The 9,344-nt window shown below is 32.6% G+C and overlaps 1 protein-coding gene across 1 annotated transcript in view; it reads left to right on the top strand.

Annotated features, from left to right (window-relative positions):
• Positions 1–2,168, top strand: part of LOC131069389 (probable LRR receptor-like serine/threonine-protein kinase At1g74360) — a 29,390-nt gene extending 27,222 nt beyond the window's left edge. Inside the window, exon 3 of the mRNA XM_058004782.2 lies at positions 2,104–2,168. The gene's annotated coding sequence lies outside the window, so the exon portion shown is untranslated. The remainder of the gene's footprint in view (positions 1–2,103) is intronic.
• The last annotated feature ends 7,176 nt before the right edge of the window (positions 2,169–9,344 follow it).

Here is a 9,344-nt window from a genome sequence, read left to right on the forward strand (position 1 = left end):
GTGTAGATCCTCAATATGCAATTTGCATTGGAGATTTGTTATTGGTTGACTAGTTAACATGCTTTAATGCTTATCTACACGTTTTATTTGATGTCAACTTTGGAAGATGTATTAGCATGTGTGATTCATTGGAATCATTTGATAAGGATGTGCTATGATGTTTTTGGATCCTCTTTATCTCCTAGAGTGGACTGCATTGATTGTTATTGGTTTGGGTGGTCAATAACTATTGATTAAGAAGAACCCACTAAGAATCCATGCAAACCTGTAATCATCTAGAACCCCCTAAAGCTAGATCGAGAGACATTTGACATTGTTTTGTTAGCTCTACCCTTGAATATGCTACAAAAAATTAGCATTCACTCTATGAAGCCTTGGTGGAAAGACTGGTGTTGGTCTTTTGCAACCACATTCTGTAATTATAAGTTGCACCTGGGCTACCACTGGATTCCTCTATAGTTTCCCATGGTGCTAGGTTTAAATCTTTGTTGGCTCTTGCAATTGCCTCTTTTTATTTGGAAATAACTCATAATACTAGTATGTTGTCATTGAGCCTGAGCTCCCCATTTCTCCTTGTGTATTATTTTCCAATACTTTCCATTGGGCTCTCACCTTTGGCATATGGGTGTTATGGACCCTCATTGTCCATTTTGTGGTCAACCAGTCTTTCAAACATGTCTTCTAGTTTTGGTGTCATTCTCAAAACTTCTGGAGATGGATCGTGACTTTTTTTTGCCCCTTTCGCCTAGAGAATTTTCTTGGAAGTGTGGCTCTTCTAGGGGATCGACCTCACTTCCCTTTTAAGTATACTCAAATTTGGCACACTTTTAGGGTGAATATATTCTATTTTTTATAGAAAGATGGAAACATTGTTTTATTTTCTCACAATTCTATTGTCACTGATGTTTTGATTTATACTAGAGTGTGTATTTGCAACAATACGATCCTTCAGATCTAGGTGCAAGCAAATAATGTGGCGCTCGAGGTTTCTTACCTCCAAGAGCTTCTTGAACATTGGGGCAATGCTCCTTGTATGGTGGCTCGAGCACCTCCAAATAACTTTGGATCTCGTCACCACTCCTCACCTCATGGTTGTTGGCGTGACTGCAATTATTTAACCTGAAGTTCTTAGACCCCTTGGTTTGAGGCTCCTTATTGTCACTTTGATGGTGGGAGTGATTCTACTTAGTACTGCTCTGTCGCTACCCTGCATGGAGGTTTTGCCTTTGGGTGGGGTTTTGGGGGGCGGGGTCGGATTTTAGTGGTTGTGGTACTTGGCCTAATTCTTCTAAGGTGTTTCTCATGTTGGCTTTGGCTATATTGCTTATTCATGATGATAAAGATAAGGAGGAAGGAGAAGCTATTGCTAATGAGGAGTGTTCCTTGCTTGACATCACTTTGGAGCTCACTAATGTATAGGGAAAGTCGGCAGACAAGGATCCCTCTTTGTTTCCTTTCAGAATTCTCTTTCTGCTTAAATGACTTTTTTTAATGGTTATCTGCTATCCGAGCTATGCTCATATGACTGTTATTTTGTGTATTTCATAGTCTTCTTTCTGGCTCTGCCCGTGTGACTGTTTTAGAGTTTTGGGCTATGTTTGTGTGACTTTGAGGAGTGACCATTTTAAAATTAATAAAAATTGATGATTGTATTCATAAAAAAGGATAATAAACTTTATTTCGTTAGGATTTCCATACATTTTGCATAAATAAGGCTCATTTTCTAATCTTAGTACAATAAGTGACAAAAGTCACCTTTTTCAAAAATGTAACTTAAAACCCATAACTCTAAAGAAAGAACAAGTTATTGGTTTTGTCAGAATGACCGTTATGTCTTCTTTCAATCTAAGGATCATGCATTTTGCCCTGTCCTATTATTTTTTCTTGATTAAATAATGAATAAAACTTGATTTAGACGTTTGCTTAGTTAATTTTTTTAGTTATGTTTGAATGATTAAAACAAAATAGAATAATGATATGTTTAATTTTAAGTGGTTAAATTAGATATCAATCATGGAAATGATGATGTAAAGTTAATATAAGAAATTGATGATGATTTAGTTATGCACATGTGATGATTATGATTTTTGAGGGTTGATGCAGGATTAGTCGAATGCGAGAACATGGTCAATGAGAGGAGTCCTAGCCATTTGGGTAAACAATGATCATGATAGAAACCACATGATACAACACATAGTTCATGAACTCGTGCATATGGATGATATAGTGAATACTTCTATTTAATTGGTGTGCACACATATGATCATTAATGGATTCAAGTAAGTAATTAGAAAAAAAAATAAAGTTATGTACCTTATATTTACTTTGTGTGTTTGCTTGATAACATGTACATGTTGGAATGCTATGAAAATAAACTTGTCATCTTTGATTTCCATAAAATGATATATGCTCAAAATGAATAGCATGATTGCAATTGTATTGTGTTTTTTCTTTTTAATAATTGGACATAAGAATTCATAAGTTCACATATAAACATGACTACATCATCATACACGTACATGGATATAGGTGCATATGTATACATATGCTCTCACATAGACACATATCTATGACAGTATAGGCACGCCTATACATACTATTACAAGTAACTATTATGATTTACTTTGCTTTACTTTGCTATGACTCATATTAGTTTGGAGGTCGATTATTATGAAAAGTTAGTTGCACATATATTACAAGATCATAAAAATTCAAACACAAATGATACATTTTGAATCCAACATAGGAAAAGATAGAGAATAATTGACATAACTCTAGCTATCAAACCATATTAAGAGAGGTTGACCAAACCAAAAACATTATAAAAAATACTGTAATGGTCATCCCAAGTGGTCAAGCGCATGAAATTTGACCTACAGTAACAACTATGTCATTTAAAACACTACAACGCCTCATAAATAGAGGTGGTCGATGAGCTATGTTAAGAAAGGAATAACATTTTAAACATAAAACAACAGCATAATGGGGAGCGCCATGTTTTATTTTTGCTATTAAGTTTGAAAAACTGATATGCAACATGTTGTTCACTCTTGAGATAGCTCATTGTAAAACTTCATTTTCATATTGAAGCAGGCATAGAATATATCTTTGCTCTACTTTTATCACTGTATTTTTCAACAGGAAGTCTCAGATATTGATCTATATACTTTTGGGTTTGGGATGAGTTTCAAGAAAACAATAGAAAGGGGTTTCAAGTTGATTAGAGGAAACCAAGTTGATTCATCACAGTATTGTAGTTTGAATCTTCTCAAGTTAAATCCAAGTAGGTTTATATTTCTTTGTGAAATTTGAAACTACACAATTCTTTTTTTAATTCTGAGTAAAATTTGATTGTATATCTATAAACATTAGATGGGAACATGATCATATGTATAAATACATATGTATGTATACATTTGATCATGTAACCATTAGACTTTTCATAAAACTCTAGGTGAAACTAGAGATACAATGAGTTATCTCTTTGTATTGTTATCTGCATTCAAGAATATAGAATTAGTTGAATAAATCTATCACAAAAGTACAAAAAAAAATAGAGGAAGTTCATTAAGGCTGATTTTCATTTTCTTAGTAAACTAAACAACATTTGTTAATACAGTTAAACATAGAGACATGAAGATACCTAGGCATATGCTGATTCTTGTTCATCTAAAAATATGTTAGTTTAAACTAAAAATAACCATGGAATAGTTGTATTTGAGAATGTATACGCATTATAGTATATCATATATATGTATACTTACAATATACATACATGTGATATATCCTCTCTGTTTTATATTTTACTGTAAATGACTCTTCCAGTGTTAGCAAAATGTTGTTATAAATCTACATTCTTGTCATTATTGTAAACAAAAATGTTGAATGGAAAATACACATAATCATAACTAAATTTGATTTCCTATTTATGTTATCTTATCTAAGAATATATGCTCATATATATGTATATATTAATTATATACATATATGTGTCATACCTTCTTTCTTTTAATGTATTATTGTTCTCAAAAGATGTCTATTGTATGTTTAACCATCATGAGTGTATGCATATGAAAATTCATGTATACGTTTGCAATAGTGTTGCATTGTAACAACCATGTAGAGTAATGAACCATTAGGGATGCATATGAAAAGTCATGTATATGATTGCATTGGTGATGGATTCTAACAACCATGAAGAATAGTGAACCATTAGCGATGCATATGAAAATCCATGTATATGATTGCATTAGTGTTGTATTGTAACAACCAAGTAGAATAGTGAATCATTTGGAATGCATATGAATAACTGTAAGCATGAATGTATCGATATTGCATTTTAAAATAAACATATAGAATTATGAATATGTATAAGATACATATGAAATGCCATGTATAAAGAGTCAAAATGTCTCATCATGGAAGAATGCATGGGCATAGGATCATTGGATATATGTTACATTGTGTGTGTGATAAGTTATGTTTCTAGGAAGGGGTATTGAATATGGAACAACAAAGAAGGATGGTTCTCTTTTGGGGAAAATCCACATATTAAAAGTGCTTTGGCCAAATCCTGGGTCATTTAAATAGATGAATTACCTAGAAAATTTACTCAATATGTTTCTTTGTCATAGCCTAATAATATGACAATGCATTATCATAGAGTAGATGTGCATGTAGATGTATAAGGTTTCAGCATGGTTTCCATCCTACCATTATTTCTCGGCAGTTGGCTTGTCATGCAAGGTCGGTGGTTCTTCATGTTAGGAAGAATTTTGGGGAAGAATAATTGCTTCGTGGTTGGGAAAAAGGTGTTTATAACATGTTCTTGTCCTTAGCTAACAGATGACCTTGTGGTTGGTGGTGAGCAAGGACAATTGACATATGTTTATTTGTATCATTATATATTGTATTTTGCATTGTATTGATATCATCATGGCATGCAGCCCATTTTTGTATTCATGATTTATGTAAAAGTGCTTTCCTTGAACAAGCACTAGAACTCCATTTGTAATTTTTTAATTATATTTTGTATTTTTAATGGAGTTATTGATATTAATTTACATTTGATGATGTGTTAAATGAGAAAATTAATTAATTATTTTTTTGAGTTCGAAGGTCCTTACACATTTTGAATACATTATCATGTCGATGAACATGTAAAAATCTCACCATAGAGCCAACTAAGAACATAAAATCTATATATTTTCATTTGAGAAGAATGCACAATTCCAAGGATTTGCATTAGGCTCAAGTTTTACTATGTGCCCATACATCAATACTTTGACCATTGACATAAAGAATATTTATTCAACAAAATCTTGATTCTCAAGGATCAACATTGTGATTGCATTTGCTAAACATATTTCCTTTCTATGAATACAACGTCCTTTTGAATAATAGGGAGACTTGTATAAGACATCACCAATTATCTTTCATTCATCTTCATTTCCACCTTGTACATCTCATTAACCACCTTTGGAAAAATATTTGTCATTGCAAAACATAGTGTACATTGATCACACTTCCCCATAATCTTAGTAGTGTCTATGAGTATGTAATGCTTTATGTTGTATGAGAAATTTCACTACATAAAGATCATGCACATTTCCTATGATAAATTTATAACACCCCCATCCCCCAATAGTTCAACATTCTTTAGCAAGAACTCTAAAATATATGTCAAGCATGTCAAATGTGTCTCAAGGTCCACCTTTTCCGTTCAAGTCTCTACATTTAGTATCATTCAACAACTCATGACAATACTCAAGAATGAAGGCTTTTGATTGAAACCATATGATCATCAATCTTGATGGATTATTGGGAACTGTATGTCATCAATAGGCCAGATATTGAATCTAATGCAAAATTTTGAAATTTGGTTGTTTAAAAATAGGGGTAACACACACAAAACATCCACTATAGTCCACAACAAACCAACAATCCATAATTCCTCCAACAAATTTCCACGAGCTTGCTAGCTAAGAAATCAAAATGGACGAATACCTAGAACCAAAATACCATGAATCCAATATTTAATCCAATAAAAGCTTTGATAAGTTTCAAGGCTTAGACTATACCCAAAGAAAATATAGATTATTATATGCAAATCTAAACATTAAGTTGTCTTAATATGGAAAACCATGTAGATATTCATCTTATATGATATGCCAAAGAACCACCACTTTAACATGCTTGATATGCATACCTTAGATGAACATAAAACATCATGGAAATGAACATTAATTCACCATAAGATAGCAACAATAAGGAATCATAATTCGGTTACACAAGAAGAACATCTCACAACATAAGACATCATATTAGGATTGGATGGTAGAATATTTGATAAATACACTCATTTGTTAGCTATGGTATATTGAATCAAAGCTCAACCCTAGAGAAGGACAAAAAATGACAAAACTGCAAAAGTCCTTGAAGACTTACAATTAAAGGTGCAAAATCTAGTAGTACAGAAGGATGTTAGGGCCAATGAACCTAAAAATATTAAGAAAATTTGATGCACATATTGTAATAGAGAAGGACACATCCAAAATGAATTCCCTAGGGTTCAATTAGAGAAAACACTTGTTGCAGTCAAATTAGTCAAACCCAATTCTATGTATTGTGCAATCTACAAGGAATGAGACATTCATTTCAGAATATTGTCTAGATAACAAACCTCCAGTTCGAAATAATAGAAAATAGTGTAGTCAGGGCTACCTCAGTCATAATTATAGTGCAAATGAGAATATTGGTGTCAAATAGCTCATACCACCCTAGTAAGACAATTAGAATGCATGTGTTATGCTTAATAATCAATAGCGGGGATACCAAGATGATAATAGGCAATTGAATTATAGAGGATCTAGAGGAAGATGTAGGCATAATAGGAGAAGAAATGATGCAAATTATTTTAATTACAAGAAAGTAGGACATTATTCCTTAGAAAGTTGGGCAAAAAATAACAAAAGTGTGTATTTTTTGGGCATAATACCTATAATACCTTCAAGTGTGATAATTCTAGATTATTTTATTTGAATACTAGTCCACCATCCCAAGGTGATGAACTACAAAGAGGAGAAAGGGTAATCCAAAGGGTACACATAATTGAATGGATGTGTGATCCTTAGATACTTCAACAAAATAACATTCTAGAGAAGAGCTAATAGTTGAAAATAAGAATAAAAAAAAAATGGAGGAAGAAGAAAGCAAATCTACTAACTAGACAAGGCACTAATACTAGAAAAATCAAACAGAAGTAGATGGTAGAAGAAGGATATGAGGAATATATGTCAGAGGAATAAGAAGGAGCATAATTCTTCTGGCCTAACAAAAATTAGCATGAGAAAGTTGTTGCGAATGCAAAACAAAAAATTATACAACAAGAAGAACAAGAAGTGGGTTGCTTTACCAAGGAGGAAGTTAAAATGTGTAAAGATATAGCATCCCTCTCAAGACAAAACTATTTAGTGGTTAAATTGAAATAATTGGGGAAAATTGGAATAAACTAAAGCGAGTAAACTAGTTGTTAGAAGACCAAATCTAGAAGAACAATCCTTTGTTGATAAATGTGCACTTAAATGATAAAAAATTTAAATATGTTATGGACCTTGGAGCATATTTGAATATCATTCGAACAACTACTTGGGAGAAATTAAGGAAGCCTAAAATAGTTAAAACACCAATAATATAAGCCTTACAAATGGTTCTAAAATGGAGAGCCTTAGAACATAGAACAATGTAGGAGTAAATGTAAAGGGAATAAAAAAATGTGTTGATTTAGAGGTGGTTGAAATGAAATAACCTTTTAATACATTTAGAGCCTATTGGATTTAAGGTGTTTTGTAAATTTAAATGGCGTTGTAGACTCATGAATTGAGGAAACTATATTTGTTGACAATAACAGAGTTGTTCATAAACCACTGGTAAAACAAAAAGATAAGTCATATGTAGACAAAGTGACACCAGATAATGAGGGGGAAGATGTGAAAAAACTCTACTTGATATCTAAACTTTTAGATATAGATGAAGAAGAAAATATATAAAAAAAGAGAATTTGAATTAGATAGTGACAGTCATAACACTAATAGAAATGAGGTCCTTGAAGCCTAGATACGAAGTTTAAACCAAATCTAACATCCAAAGAGTTTATGGATTGCGAAGATATTTCTTGACACGAGGTGGTTTCACCTAGCTTTGGAGTCAGTATTCTTTTTATGATCTCATGTATATCATGTATATATATATATATATATATATATATATATGTGCATAGAATTGTCCTCATTCTCCAAAGAAAGGAGACCACCATGGAAGAAGGGAACACATGTGTCTTTTGAGTCAACATGGAAGAGACCAAAAGATATCTCAACGCTTTGCATCATCCTCAAGTAGAGAACACTAGGGAAAACAAATAGAAGAATAGGGAAGCAAATACAAGAATGTCACAAATAAGCAAGAGATGAGAGAGAGAGAGAAAGAAAAAATCTACGATGCTAATGAAGCTAATCAAGCACGTCATCCTCCCCCCGATCTTGTTGATCATTATTTTGGGAAGGTGGACAACATGCAAGAGGAGCCACATCGAGCATAGTAGATGGAGCTATCACAAGGTCCAAACAAGGACCATTCTCGAATGATAAGTCACTTTGTTCATTACTAGGAGCTAGGATTAATTCTTTTGAAAATTTTGCAGATAAATCATTGTCAACATCAACATATTCATATTCATTATTAACAACATTTTCACCCATTTCTTCATCAAGATTAATAAGAATATGAGCTCTAATAGGAATATAACTTGAACCATCATTTGTTTTAAGAATTTTGTGTCTTGGGGAATTAGGTAATTTAGGTTGAACATCTTGTTTAGGAGAAAATGGAATCGTGTCAACAATTGGTGTTTTAGGAGAAGATATGGTTTGGGAAGCAACTTTGCGAGCTCTAGCATGACATCTCTATCAGAATTCTCTTGCACAATAGTGTTAGGGTTTAGAAAGCTCCAAAGAAAATACAAATTAACAATTATATGCAGATACAAACACAAAAGAAGAAGAAAAATTCATAACACAGATAACACAGAGATTTAGCGTGGTTCACCCAAGATGGGCTACATCCACAAAATACAATCGTCCAATCTTTTCTTATTATCCAGTAAATCAGTACAACATCATTACGATGCCTTTACATTCCAGCCGCTTATAATAAGCAGTTTTTATGGCAACACTCAAAGTCAGTTATTTTTAGGATTTTCTTACAACATCAATGTTTTTCAACAAAAAAATGCCAAATTTATTTTCCTGATACATGATGAGTGTACAGTACTTTCATGATCAGTTGCC

This window comes from Cryptomeria japonica, chromosome 10 (assembly GCF_030272615.1).
Source record: "Cryptomeria japonica chromosome 10, Sugi_1.0, whole genome shotgun sequence".
Taxonomy (NCBI): Eukaryota; Viridiplantae; Streptophyta; class Pinopsida; order Cupressales; family Cupressaceae; genus Cryptomeria; species Cryptomeria japonica.